We start from the raw sequence: 15,516 nt of genomic DNA on the forward strand, positions 1-15,516 counted from the left end.
CAGGAAATTTAAAAAAAAACATTAAATTTCCTCTGGAAACATTAACTTGGCCCTATTCCACATCTTGTGCATTTTATGTTATAGTTATAACAAATTATCCTGATTCTTATTTACAGTTGTGGCATTGGTAGAAATGTAATTCATGTTCACTTTGGGGACTCTTTACTCTGGTCAGATCACTAACGTGCTGAAGTTTACATTTAATAAGTCAAAAGGAACACAGAACATACTGTAGCTGAACAAGGTGGCTGAGTTCACATGATCAGAGCTATCTTAATTTTGAAGAATTCCGAGACTTAATAGTAGCTGATCTTGAATCTTAACAGTACAATAGGACTGTGTAAATTTAAAAACTAAAAAAGAGAGATATTTTTGCATCTGCTAATGATGTTTTCTAAGCTGCAACACTAATGTTTGAAGGCTGCTTTTGCAGAGACTTGAGGCGGTTTGGCTGAAAGTGGTGTTGAGATTATAATGAGCTGGGTCTGGCATGATTGACTGAACAGGCATAATGACATGTTCTTGATTACATTAATGGCACTGTATACATTAATTTAGGATGAAGCTCATGTGAAGAACATTAGTTACTAGCTTAATTAAGAAATCTTCAATCTTTTTTTTAAATGCACTGCAAAGTTATCTTGTTTCTATCAAATGATGTCAACTCCTGCTGCACCTATATCTGTTATTTTAGGAGAGGCTTCAATGCCTCTTCAAAGTCCTAATCAACTGAAGCTGCCCTAGCCCATCCAGATTCTTACCCACCAACTTTCCCCTCACAAGCCCAGAGAAACTGGTGAACTGTAGGACAGCCTTTGTTGCCAATTATAATTGGTTTTATCAGTCCCACAGCTTTGAAGCGTGGCCTCCTACCTGTGACAGCTGGGGGGGCCTCCTCAGCAGTGGTATACTGTAATAATGCACGGCTGCATGCACTAACCTCAGAACTCGTCAAAAAGTCATGATTATTTTTCACTGAATAAAGAAAGAAAACTGCAACATTTTTTCAGCAGATTTTCAAAAAGAATGATTTTGTTTTGTATGAACATTTCCACACTTTTTTTTAGGTTTGTTTGGTTTTCATTATCACACCTTTTTTCTTTTTTTCTGCTCCTGTATCCCTTCCCCTTTGGCCACAGAAAAAGAGGCTTTGTCGAAGAACTGAAAAATCAAGATTTGGGTTTTTTTTGTTTTGGGGTTTCATATTAAATAAATGTTTAAAATAAATTGATGGGGTTTTTATGTGTTAAATTTTTCATGTAATAAGGCCTTTTTATGACACAAGAATGACCACCTCAAGCAAAGATACAGTACCAAAGTCATCAGCAAACATTCATTAATACAGTGTGGGAAACAGAACTTGCCCCCGTCAGCCTCTGACGCACACTTGAGCAAAAGGAAACTAGCCATTAGTTCTCTCATATTGGACTTGTACCATCTTTGCTACAGTCCAATCAGATCTGATTCAACCTACCAGTGAACAGAGGTGTATGCTCACTAGTTCAGTTCTTTGTGCTACTCACAGTTTTGAGCTCTCCGCTTTTGTTGTTGGAAGCCACTGAAAGATTAAACACACTAAGTTTCCATTAGGCTCCATGGAGATATTTAATAAAATACAAATGCTACTAGCTTCCTTATCAACTTTTCAACGTCACCTGCACAATCTGTCTCTACAGCTTTTGCCGTGCCTTCTCTTTAGATCCTCTCCAGGATTATAATTTACTGCTATAAACTTTCTACTGCAGAACAAAATTACAAACTCACTGACAGAGGCACGACATTGGCAGTCACAATTGGCTCAGCTCCAATGAAGTCAATATGCCTACCCTGATTTACACCAGCTGAGGATCTAGCCCAGAAGTTTTAACATAAGATTGTGAGCTATAAGGGAAATGGCCACATCTCTCCTATTATTAGACAGAGGTTGTGGCCTTTCATTGTCAACAGAGCTATCTATCTAGGGTTTTATGCTGCTACCGGTCACCATAGTATCTGCGTGCCTTCAATGTAAAATCAATTAGCAACCGTGAAATCTAGCACACTTCATGGAGCCTCTGGCACCGTTCCATCCTGCCACACCACATACAAAGGTCTACATGATGTCTAACTTCAGCCACTCTTTCTTTCCAGAGCACTAAATTCACTAACAAAGTAGAATTTTGATACTTTTCCAGTAAAAGACTAGCATGAGTCTATCATCAGCCTAATTGAAAAGTGAGGAAGCAAAGAGGACTTTATTGTGACAACTAGCAGATGCGAGAAGTAACTTATAGCTGATGGGTATTGTAAACATTAGAACTACAAACCCGTCTAGATTATGTTTTCTACCAGAATGTCTTGGGAAAGTTATAGTATCATTCATTTTAAATGGATTTCAATGGCTAGGAGCTCCTAAAGCTGCCAGTAATAACTAATGAGCAAACAGTGGGCCAGGTCCTGGCAGTTTAACATTGCTGTGGGTGTCAAACACACAAAATACCCAATGCTGCTATTCCTATGCAGACACAGGGCTAGATCCTTGATCTCCTTCCATCTGCTTTGTACTGCTCCAGCTGTGCAACACAGCAGGAAATCTGGCTGATCTGGCCATCAGAAGACTTTGCCAATGTGGGGGAATCCCTCAGTGCCATTAAGCACCCCCTGTCCTGTTCCCTGGTGCTCCCAGGGAAAAGGAGGCATAGTTAGAGTGCCCTGGCATTTTGGCAGATCCCAGCTACAGGAAGAGTCCTTTGAGGATGTGGGCAGCCAAATGTAACTCAGACCAATCCTGAGGCATGGCTAACTTGCTGGAAAGCTGCCCATGGTGCCTCTCCTCTCCTCCTCTTATGCCAGTGCATATGTTACCTCCTCTAATAGGGAAGGAGTCTGGAGATGGGGTTATGAAGTATTACATATTGGACAAAAGAAGAGACCATATGGGCTTAGATATATTCAGGAATCACTTTGCCCACCATTGAATTGTTGTAAGAGTTTAAGCAGTCCCCAGCAGTCCTGCACAATGGGTTGGGGCAGGAAGTAAAAAAGAATATCGTATCCTGCTTGATCTGCAGGGATGTATGCATGGGACAGTTCTGGAAAAGAAGGTTCCCTCTGAAGAATCAGTCCTCAGGAAGGGGAGAGAATCTATTCAGATTTAAAAAACAAACTCATTCGATTAGAGTCCTCTCTGAGTAAGGTCATGGTATCTTTTGGTCCTCTTGGAAAAGCATCTGCTAGTCAGGAGCATTCTCCCTGAAGAAATACACTGGGTTTGGAAAAGGTGAACCGGATGAAGCCAATTCCCTTTAAAAACAACAATAAGTTTAAATACCAAGCATTAAGCATATTATAATTGAAATGAAAAGTACGTTATTATCATTTAGAGGACAGCCATATAAAGGTTGCTCCCATTTATATAGTGCCTTTCATCTGGAGGATAAAAGTCCTACTACTCATAACTCAGCACACCTTTCTCAAGCAGAACTCCTCCTGTGATGGCAAAGATGATTACTAGGGCTCAGTATTAATAATCTGTTAAAGGAAGAGAATTGTTTTCTGTATGTCACATAGAAATACATACAGGAATAAATCAGGAGTTAAATACATAACCTAGCCATAAACAGCCAGCATATCTAAATGTGTTTTTTAAATGGTATACTGACCTGCTCAAATAATGGCCTAATCACATCAGCCACACTATCAGAGGCTCGTTCACCTGCACATCTACCAATGTGATATATGCCATCATGTGCCAGCAATGCCCCTCTGCCATGTACATTGGTCAAACTGGACAGTCTCTGTGTAAAAGAATAAATGGACACAAATCAGTCATCAAGAATTATAACATTCAAAAACCAGTTGGAGAACTCTTCAATCTCTTTGGTCACTCAATTACAGACCTAAAAGTTGCAATTCTTCAACAAAAAAACTTCAAAAACAGACTCCAACGAGAGACTGCTGAATTGGAATTAATTTGCAAACTGGATACAATTAACTTAGGCTTGAATAAAGACTGGGAGTGGATGGGTCATTACACAAAGTAAACTATTTCCCCATGTTTATTCCCCCCCTCCACCGCCCACTGTTCCTCAGAAGTTCTTGTCAACTGCTGGAAATGGCCCACCTTGATTATCACTACAAAAGGTTTTTTTCTCCCGCTCTCCTGCTGGTAGTAGCTTACCTTACCTGATCACTCTCGTTACAGTGTGTATGGTAACACCCATTGTTTCATGTTCTCTGTGTATATAAATCTCCCCACTGTATTTTCCACTGAATGCATCCGATGAAGTGAGCTGTAGCTCACGAAAGCTTATGCTCAAATAAATGTGTTAGTCTCTAAGGTGCCACAAGTCCTCCTTTTCTTTTTGAGAATACAGACTAACACGGCTGCTACTCTGAAACCTGTCATTAAAAGACACTGACATCCCATGGGAAATTATAAAACATTCATTTTATTAAGAAATATTTCTGGAACATAGGAAGTCATACTGGATCGTCTATCCAATATCCTGTTTCTGATAGTGGCCAGTACTGGATGTTCAGCAAAAGGTGTGAGAACCCAAGAAAAAACAGATGTAATCTGCCCTGTATGAAAATCTCATCCTAATCCCTAATAATTGAAGATTTGCTTAAACCAGGAAACATGAGGTTTTATCTCTTTTCAAATACTCTCTTTGTCAGCATTAACAATAACAACTATGGATATTCTGGATATGCATTTAAATGTCTAATCCCTCTTGGAATTTTGCTGAATTTTTGGCCTCAGTGTCATCATGAGACAATACATTCTATAGTCTAAGTACACGCTGTGTGAAAAAGTATTTCCTTCTATCTGTTTTGAAATTGCCACTTTTCAATTTAATCCCCTTGTTCTTGTGTTGTGAGAAAGCGTGAACAGAATCTCATGATCTACCTTCTCTCTGCCATTTATTATATTTTATACTTTTATCATGTTCCCTCTTATTCATTTCCTTTCTCCCATAAACAGTCAGTCTTTTTATCTGAGAATTTTTTATGCCCTTAATTATTCTCATCACCTTTCTCTGAGCCCCGTCTATCTAACTGAAATATCCTTCTGAGATGGGGTGACCAATGGTGCACATATTATTCCGGGTGAGGCCATGCTATATTGATTTATATAGTGGCATTATATTATTTTCTGTTTGTTTCTTATGCATCCTAACACCTTGTTTGTTTTTTTTGACCGCAGCTGCATATTGAGCAGAAATGGTCATTGAGCTGTCGACAGTGGTGCCCTGGCTCCTTTCCTTAGCGGATATAGTTAATATAGAACCCTGCTCTGCTTGTAGGGCCTGACCCAAAGCCCACTCAAATGAGTGGGAGTCTTTCCATTGACTTCAGTGGGCTTTGGATCAGGCCCACATGGGGTGTATTGTCTTGTCCCCTGTTCTTTCTTATTCCTTGGGAAATTTGCATGAAAATTAATTACTTGAATCTCAGTCTGTGCTAGAGGTTATATAATAAAACAAGTGTCATAAATGCTTGTTTCTCTGATCAGGGGCCCTTATCAGCCACTCAGTGGCAGATTAGCCACTGGACCAATGGGGCCTGTGCCCAGGGGCCCTGGCCAATTGGGGGACCCCTGGAAAAATGGGCACCCCCATGCGCCAACCCGCTCCCCCTGCTGGGCCGGTGCTCCTGCCGGGGAATGGGGGAAGAGCATGAGCCCTAACCCAGCTCCCTGGCAGGAATGATTGACTGAGGGGGAGGGGAGCCGCTGATCCCCGACCCCATTTCCCCAGCAGGAGCACCGGAGGAGGAGTGGGGAGGGGCCCCCACTTGCTCTGGCCTAGGGCCCAACAGACCCCTAATTAGCCTCTGCAGCCACTACTGACTGGGACCAGTTGAACCTGAGCTCGTGTGGGCAGGGGGAACCACACCCTGAACTAGAGCAGTTTATACTGCTACTACCTGCTATTGCTCACATGCTGCTTGGTAGGATGCTGGGCAGTTGACAAGGGACACTGTCCATACCCTCTCGCTTCTGGCTGAGCTGCACCAAGAATGTAACCGATTACTTTATGTGGCGTATATCAACATCAAAGAGGTTTTTGATTCAGTCAACAGGTCAGCACGTTAGCTTTCACTGAAAGGAGTTGGCGTTCCAGATATTCTGCTAAATCTGGTGCGTGTTCTACACACTGATACTGGTGCAAGAGTGAACGTTGGTTCATGGCTTTTGTTGCGTTTCTACACAACCTCTGGTGTGCATTCTCACCCCAGCACTATTCTGTTAAGCTATCATCTGGACACTAGGACTTGCTACTCCACGTGTCAGAATCAAGGTTGGTCAAAAAGCGTTCACCTACCAAGACTACGAATAGTGCTGCCTGCCCTATGGGGTAGAATGTCTCATAGATTCATAGATTCCAAGGCCAGAAGGAACTGTTGTGATCAGATAGGCTGACTTGTATAACACAGGCCACAGAACTTCCCCAAAATAAGTCCTAGCACATACCTTTTACACAAACAACCAGTCTTGGTTTAAAAAATGTCAGTGATGGAGAATTCACTATGACTCTTGGTAAATTGTTCCAATGGTTAATTACTCTCACTGTTAAAAATGTAGGCTTTATTTCCAGTCTGATTTTATCCAGCCATTGGATCACGTTATATCTTTCTCTGCTAGATTGAAGAGCCCATTGTTAAATATTTGTTCCCCATGGAGATATTTATAGACTGTAATCAAATTGTCCTTTAACCTTCTCCTTGTTAAACTAAATAAATTGAGCTCCGTGAGTCTATCACTATAAAGCACATTTTTTAACCCTTTAGTCATTCTTGTGGCTCTTTGCTGAACTCTCTCCAGTTTAGCAACATCCTTCTTGAGTTGTAGATACCAGAGCTGGACACAGTATTGCAGCAAAAGTCACATCAGTGCCAAATACCATGGTAAAATAACCTCCCTACTCCTACTTGAGATTGTCCTCTTTATGCATCCCAGGATTGCATTAGCTCTTTTGGCCACAGCGTCACACTGGGAACTCATGTTTAGCTGATTATCCATCACAACCCCCAAATCTTTTTCAGAGACACGGCTTCCCAGGACAGAGTCCCCTATCCTGTAAGTATGGTCTACATTCTTTGCACCTATGTGTATACATTTACATTTAGCCATATTAAAACACATATTGTTTGCTTGTAGAAAAGGAGTACTAGTGACACCTTAGAGACTAACCAATTTATTTGAGCATAAGCTTTCGTGAGCTACAGCTCACTGCATCCGATGAAGTGAGCTGTAGCTCACGAAAGCTTATGCTCAAATAAATTGGTTAGTCTCTAAGGTGCCACAAGTACTCCTTTTCTTTTTGCGAATGCAGACTAACACGGCTGCTACTCTGAAACCTGTCATATTGTTTGCTTGTGTCCAGTTTACCAAGCGACCCAGATCACTCTGAATCAATGACTGGTTCTCGTCTTTATTGACCACTCCATCAATTTTTGTGTCATCTGCAAATTTAATCAATGATGATTTTATGTTTTCTTCCAGGTCATTGATAAATGTGTTAAATAGCATAGGGCCAAGAAACAATCCCTGAAGGACAGCCACCTGCTCAATGACCATTTCCCATTTACAGCCACTTTTTAATCCATGTAATGTGTGCCATGTTAATTTTATATTGTTCTATTTTTTTAATTAAAATATCATGTGGTACTAAGTCACACACTTTCCGGAAGTCTAAGTATATTACATCAGCACTATTACTTTTATCAACCAAACTTGTAATCTCTTAAAAAAAAAGAAAAAGATATCAGGTTAGTATGACAGGATCTATTTTCCATAAACCCATGTTGATTTGCATTAATTACATTACTCCTCCTTTAATTCCTTATTAATTGAATCCTACGTAAGCTGTTCCATTATCTTGCCTGGGATTGATGTCAGGCTGACAGGCCACTAATTACCTTGATCATCTCCCATACTCTTTTTAAAAATTGGTATGTTAGCTTTCTTCCAGTCTTCTGGAAATGTCCCCCAAGTCCTCCAAGATTTAACTGAAAATCAACTTAATGATCCAATGAGCTCCTCAGACCACTCTTGTAAAACTCTTAGATGCAAACTATATGAACCCGCTGATTTTAAAATGTCTAACTTTTGTAGCTTCTGTTTAACATCCTCCAGAAATACTAATTCACCGTATGGTGAAACTATATATTCTTTTTTTCACCAAATACAGAACAGAAATATTATTGAATATTTCAGCCTCTTCTGCTTTCTTATTGATAATTCTACTATTGCCATCTAGTAATGTACCAATTGTCAGGATTCTTTTTGTTCCTATTATATTTTTAAAACTCCTTTTTTTTCGTCCGTAACTCTGCTGGCCATAGATTTCTCTTTGTGTCCCTTTGCTTCCCTTATCAATTTTCTATTATTCCGAACTTCTGATTTGTATTCATTACTGTCAACTTCCCCTTTCTTCCATTTGTTATATATTATTTTTTAATTTTATAGCTGCTTTCACTTCCCCAGGTAGTTTTTTTAACCAACACAGCCTTATTCCTCGGTTGTGGGATTGTGGTTTTTTGGGTGTCTACTAAGTGATTCCCAATTATCATTCATACTTTTCTGATTAAATTCTTCTCATACCAGAAGACCAAGGTCCAAAACCTCTGGGTGCAGGTGGAGTCGAATAGTGGTGAAAGCATCAATGAGTTCATCTGCCAAAGCTGCAAGCAGAGTTCAAAAGGTTGCAGCAAACTGGACATTCTTCGATGAATAAGTCTTGATGTCTCCTGCATGAAGTCTGTGTCTTGCTTATGGAAGTAAAAATGTCTTTGCACTGAGACAAAGTCCAGGAGCTAGCAAACCTGCCTACTGCCTGTATTGCTATAGGGGTCAGAAACCTGGACCCTTTTAATAGGCACAATTGGAGAGCGGCTAGAGGCATTCCATATATGCTGTCAGTGCCAAATCCTGCGCCTGAAGTGGTTGACTTTGTGCGAAATGTCACAGTCTCACAGAGATCTGGCCTTCGTTCACTATAGTCACAAGTGCCATTGCCTGCTCTGTGGTCATGTTGCCAGGATGGACAAAAATAAACCAGCAAACCACATTGAAATACATGGACATGTGAAGGGGTGCATGCACTGACTCTACCTGGTGCCACTCATGGGGCCATCCCGGAGACGTGTGAATTTGAAGGACTGAGCCAGATCTGGGAATTTCACTATACAATGCCTGATCATCATGCCATGGTCACTCTGCCGCAATGGTCTTCAGTAGACTACACATGTTTGATGATGATGGGGTCTGGCTTGAGGTTTGGGAGAAGGTTAAGGATGTTCTTTATTTTGTCTGAACTTGTTCATTCATCCCTAGTGAAAACAGGATCAGAGTGTTTTGAACAAGTCCATTTTCACCCACTGCTCCTCATCCCCTGCCTGAAGCTCTAATCCTCAGAGTCCCCTCAATTGGTTGCTATAGTAGTGACTGAAAACACAAATGGAGGATTATGGTTTCAGGTGAGAAAAAGGTAGTAGGAGCAGACTAGATCCTAAAATCCAGTTCTACTCTGAAGAGCAACACTACAAAGATCCAATGAAGTTGCATCCGATGAAGTGAACTGTAGCTCATGAAAGCTTATGCTTAAATTAATTTGTTAGTCTCTAAGGTGCCACAAGCACTCCTGTTCTTTTTACTACAAAGATGGCATCGTAGGGCTCAATGTTCATTTTCTTTAGATCAGAGCTTTTAAGTTTACAAGTAATTCATGGGGTTTTTTTCTTTCCAGCTCCACAAATGCAATCTGGAAGTCTAGCTTTATTCTCTCCCTCCCATATCATCAACACCTGGAACAGTTAAAAATTCTGTTGATAAGTGAGCCAGATAAGAATCTGACTGATCCTCCACAATCCCTATTGGTCCAGCAGTGCTAAAATGAGTGGGAAAAATGTACTGGAAGCTTGTTTTGTCACTAAAGTAAGAAGTCGAGGCTGTAAAAACTGACTTAAGCTAAATCGAAACGAGACACTTTGATCTCAGATAAGAATTTTCACACACACACCTACACTGATATAACAAAAAGTTTTGTTATTTTGGCTGTACTTTCTCTGTAGACCAGCCCTTACTCACATTTAGAAATTACCTCATTCTGGTCGTACTCCCTTCATTACAATGGCACTACTCAGGGAGTAAAGTACTACCTAGAGTGAGTAAGGGTGACAGAATCTGTGCCAAAATGTCTTAAGCCCTGTGTACCCTACAATGCCCTATAGCGACATGTGGATGAGTACAGGTCTGGTGGTAGTCTCTCAGATGAGATGGGTTTCAGAGCGGTAGCCGTATTAGTCTGTATCGGCAAAAAGAATGAGGAGTACTTAATAAATCTGTTAGTCTCTAAGGTGCCACAAGTACTCGTTCTTTTTTCGGATGAGATGGTGATGGATGCATTATAAAAACCTAGATTGTTGTTATTATTCATGCTTACTTAGACAAGCGTCTTTCAAAATGTTATACTAAAACGCACGTGGAGAATATAGCACAGTTTGGTTAGCTAGTGTCTGAAAAAAAATCTTTCTGCCCACACTGCTCAGGGAAACGATGCTAGAAATAATTATGCTTATACATAGTTGTTCAAAATCGGCTGCTACTAGCACAGTTTTAACTGTAGTACAGGCAGGACTTTCTTGCCCAGTGGGAGGAATGGGTCATGTAGGAGGTTTGCTTTTGTCTCTTGATAGATGATATTTAGATCAAAGTTTTGCAGGCGGGTTTGCTCTGGGTGGTGGAATTTCCCTGCTCTGTGTACCAGGTGAATCACCTTATCACTTGCTTTCTTCTCCCCCCATACACTATAGAAAGTTAGTCATCAAAACTCCTGCTTTCTTTAATTGCCACAAAATCTGTAACCCCTGGTGTACTCTGTTTGGAGCATGTGGATGCTAAACAGCAACAACAACAAAGAAGAAGAAAAGGAGAGGGAGGGAACAGAGCTGCCACCACATCGTAAACATTTCTAACACTGAAGTGGGTTCTTAATATTAGACAAACTGGTCTGGGTTAGGTTGTTTAGTTTTAAGAACTCCTGAAGTTTGGCTTTTGGAAGTGGATAGAGAAACACCCAAGAAGAAATAAGTAGCTACTTTCTAAAAAAAAGCAGGTGATGTGTGTTCAGTTTTTTTAAAAAGTCAATCTTGTAGGTAATTACTAAGGGTACCTCTGCATGGCAAGTAAAGGTGTGACTGCAGCACAGGTAGGCATACCCATGCTAGCCTTAATCTCGCTAGTACAGGTAACAATAGTAGTGTAGATGTGGCACCACGGGCTAGCCTCCTCAGTACAAACACAGGTTCTCTGGCAGGCTTGTACTTGTGTTACTAGCCTCGGCTGAAGCCCGTGCCATTACATCTGTATTGCTATTGTTACCCATGCTAACTACATTAAAGCTAGTTTGGTTATGCCTACCTCTGCTACAATCACACCTTGCCTTGCAGTGTAGGCAAGAGTTATGTGGAACTGGTAAAAAAATAAAAAGTTACTTGAAGTAATAGGTTTTAAAGAGACAATTATGTAAATAAGTGTGAAACCAGAGCCATTGCAGCAGGGGGCAAGTTAAAGCTGCTGGAAGTTAGTAGTTCAAAGAAGAAGTTTCAAACTTAAATAAAGATTTTAAGTCTGTAAATCCATGCACAAAGCTTTCCTCCTCCCCAAAGATGGCTGCCATTGCATCTCAGGTTACTGGGAGCTTCTTATCACAAAACCCCTACACTACTGAATTAGAACGACATATTTTATTGATCAAGTTTGCGCTACAAAACAATTTTTAAATAATTGTTCTTAACTTATAGTAGCACCCAAAAGGTGCTAGGCACAGTCCTTGTTGCAGATTACTTACAGTCTAAAGACCCAGAGAGTAAGGGTAGGGGAAAAGCAAAGTGATCAGGATAATGCTGAACAGTGCCTCTTATTAGTGTTTTGATTTTGATTTTTAAATTCAATTGTCCTCATTTTCTGTGGGCATTGCTGCAGAAGTGAATTTTTAATAGTGATTTGAAACTCCTGAACTCCTGCCTCAGCACTGTAAAATCGGGAACTAATTGTGGGGCAATCTCTTCTTTGGTTGTTCCCAAATCCTGCTCAGGAGATGATCTTTCTAGTGCTGTCATCCTTGTACCTCACAAGAAACCAAATGCTAAAAAAGGTTAATGTTTGTCCTGATGGTGATAGGTGATGTCTTGATATACTGTTGTGCAGTATTGCCATGGAAACATTGCACTGGGCTCAATGTGTAAGTTGTATAATGACCCTCCGCCACAATTCATGTGTAGGGACAGAATGATTGAGTACAAACAACAAGGCCCAGATCCTCAAAGGTATTTTGACATGTTTCAGAGTAGCAGCCGTGTTAGTCTGCATTCGCAAAAAGAAAAGGAGTACTTGTGGCACCTTAGAGACTAACCAATTTATTTGAGCATAAGCTTTCGTGAGCTACAGCTCACTTCATTGGATGTATTCAGTGGAAAATACAGTGGGGAGATTTATATACACAGAGAACATGAAACAATGGGTGTTACCATACATGCATCCGATGAAGTGAGCTGTAGCTCACGAAAGCTTATGCTCATGTAACCCTTCTGCCCGTCAGAGTTGGCAGCAACAAGGGCCGGTTCAATATCTAGGGGATCCATTCCAATAACACAATGCAAACCAGCTCGAGCCCCCACCCAGTGACCTGGGACAAATATATACCACCCCCGCTGGGCGCCTCCAAGAGGCAATACTTCCCCTCTCGCAAGCACATAGTCTGAGTGTAGCAAAAAGCCTTTTAATAACAGAGAGAAACAGTGTGGCATTATGTTGGGGAAACACCACCAACAGGATTCATAACACAACCCATGAGCAAAAAAAACCCACCCCAAGCAATTTGGGGCATGCACCTTTCCCTTTGGTTCTTGAGTCCAGCAACCCCAAATCACCCAAAGTCCCAAAAGTCCAATGACCCAAAAGTCTCAGTCCCTGGTCAGGACAGCCCCAGAGTTCAAAAGTTTATCTGCGGAGCTTTACCTCCCAATCTGGGTGGAGATGGGACAGGGGTAAGAGGCACCTTACATGATCTGAAGCTGACCGCCCCACAGCTCCATAGGTTCGCTCCGTTCCGCCAGCCGCCCCACCAACTGCTTCGCTCAGCTCCGCTTCGCGGGTCACAAGCAGCTCCCGCCATCCCACAAACTGCTCCACGTCCCACCAGCAGCTCCCACCGTCCTACGAACTGCTTCACCAGCCTGTCCACAAGGCACTCCAGCCGTCCCGCAAACTGCTCCACAATATATCTTCAGGCTCCCCCACTACTTAACACAACGCTCAGTGATTTCAGCTCTTAGTCAGTTCAGCTCTTAGTCAGCTCAGCTCTTTGGTGAATTCAGCTTGTAGTAGGGGAGCCTCAGTACTGGTGTGCTGTTAGCCCAAAGTGAGCTCAGCAGCCTGTAACTAGACTTCTAATGAAATCAAAATTAGCTCTGATATTCCACAGTGGAGAGAGGAGGAAGTGCAATTAGCATGTAAGGCCCTCACCAAGAGGCCCATGCCACCAAGTATTAATACTTGTCCCCAGCACCTCTCAATTCACACAGTTTTGGAACCCATAACCCTTGCCTAGCGAGTGCCACTTAGTTGATGGTGAATCCCTCCATCATAACAAAAGGCCAAGTACAATTCCCAGCACAGTTCCCATAATCAGGGTAATAACAATTTATTCTTCCTGCCCCAATAACAGAGACACTGGGGATCCCACAGCAGCCAAAGTGACCATTTGGGCAGCTATGGCCTCATTCTAGGTGGGGTGGGTGTGCCTATGCAAATGAGATCAGCCCCTGAAGTTCTTTTCCACAACTTGCCACACCTCACCACCAGATGTTAGGGTGGAGCTCATCCTGACACTGCTTACACTCAAATAAATTTATTAGTCTCTAAGGTGCCACAAGTACTCCTTTTCTTTTTGCAAAAGGTATTTTGGTTTCCTAACTGCCATTGGAAGCAAGTTACGCTTGGGACAGTATCTCAAAAATATATTAAGGTTCTGTAAAGTGCAGTTCTTCTCTGAAAAGTGACTTATTTATTGATTCATGATCTCCCCATCAACAGTGTTCATTTTACAAGTAAAAACAAATGTTTTTTTGTAAAAGCCACTAACACTGCTCTGGGCTCTGAGTCACACTAGGTTCTTTCCATCGGCTGCATCACGAGTAATAAAGGTTCTGCTGTTCAGATTAGGACCTCACTGACACTTGGGCAAGCGATTGTGCCCAAATTATACCCTAGTGACACCTGTGCACGCCCATTGCCACCAGGGCTTTTACAGGTGTCATCAATTGGAATTTGGAAAACAGTCTAGTTGATGAGCAAGATGAAAGAGAATCCACACTCACTCTGTCTTAGTGGTGTTGGCTCTGCTGGGCTAACTGAAGTAAAAAAGCAAAACACACCCCCTCACCTCATTTTGATCATTAAAGTCAGCTGATATGATTATACACTTAGGGAGTAGATCCTGCAAGTGCCATTTTTATATAGTCAATCTTCAAAGTAAAATCAAACTTTAGTGACCCTGTAATGGAATAATATCATCAGAGGGATAGCTGGCAACTCTACGAGATGAGGGTCATTCCTACTATGTGCTGTTTCTTTCACAAGGTCAGTATAGGTATATAGGGCGTGTGGTATAACTGGGTAGAATTTTTTTTTGAACATTCTAAACTTTTTGTTAACACCTCAGTATTTTCAACTGAAAGTTCAAATTTCCCCTGGAGAGCAGACACTTTTTACAAACATGTTTAATTTAAAACCCAATTTTCTGTTGAAAAAAAGTAGAGATGGAACATTTTCAACTAGTCCTACCCATGGACTTGATTTGTCAAAGGAACAATGGGGAGAGATTTTAAGAAATGAACATTTTCATTAATATGCAGCATTCCTATTTGTTGAGTCCCTAACTCTAGAATAAAGCACTTCATTGGTATCAGGTGAATTTTTGTGTCTAGAAAAATAGCATTTCTTAACTAGGGAACTCTGTTGTAGTTGGGTGGATACAAAGAATGCTTGGGATGAGCTGGCAGGTTGCTGGAACATTGCTTCATGGAAAATATGCTTTATTTTTACAGCTATAAAATAAATAGAAACCAAAAACAAATTACATGCATTTTAACACCAGAAAAACAACAAAGCCCTGTAAACACTGGTGCAAACTTGCCACATTGATGTCACCACAGCTCACTGCAAGGTCTTCCCTCACCATAAGATTCAGAGTAGGGCTCACTGAATCCACACACACCGTGAAGGGAATGGGAAACTCTAAAAAGTGCTGTTGACAAGAGAAGCAGGCTACTGGAGGTAACTGCTTGTATACAGGATGTTGAAATTGCCATCCTATTCCTAGGGAAGGCCTTACCTTATATTTGCAGGCTCACTCTGAAGTTGTCTCTGGCCCTGTTTTGGAATATTTGTTTTAGTTGCCAAAACAAGACTCCGTATTCAGTCCTCGGGTTAATGGACCCTGTTTATTTCCCGATTCCTGTTCCCAA

This window comes from Natator depressus, chromosome 1, assembly GCF_965152275.1.
Source record: "Natator depressus isolate rNatDep1 chromosome 1, rNatDep2.hap1, whole genome shotgun sequence".
Taxonomy (NCBI): Eukaryota; Metazoa; Chordata; order Testudines; family Cheloniidae; genus Natator; species Natator depressus.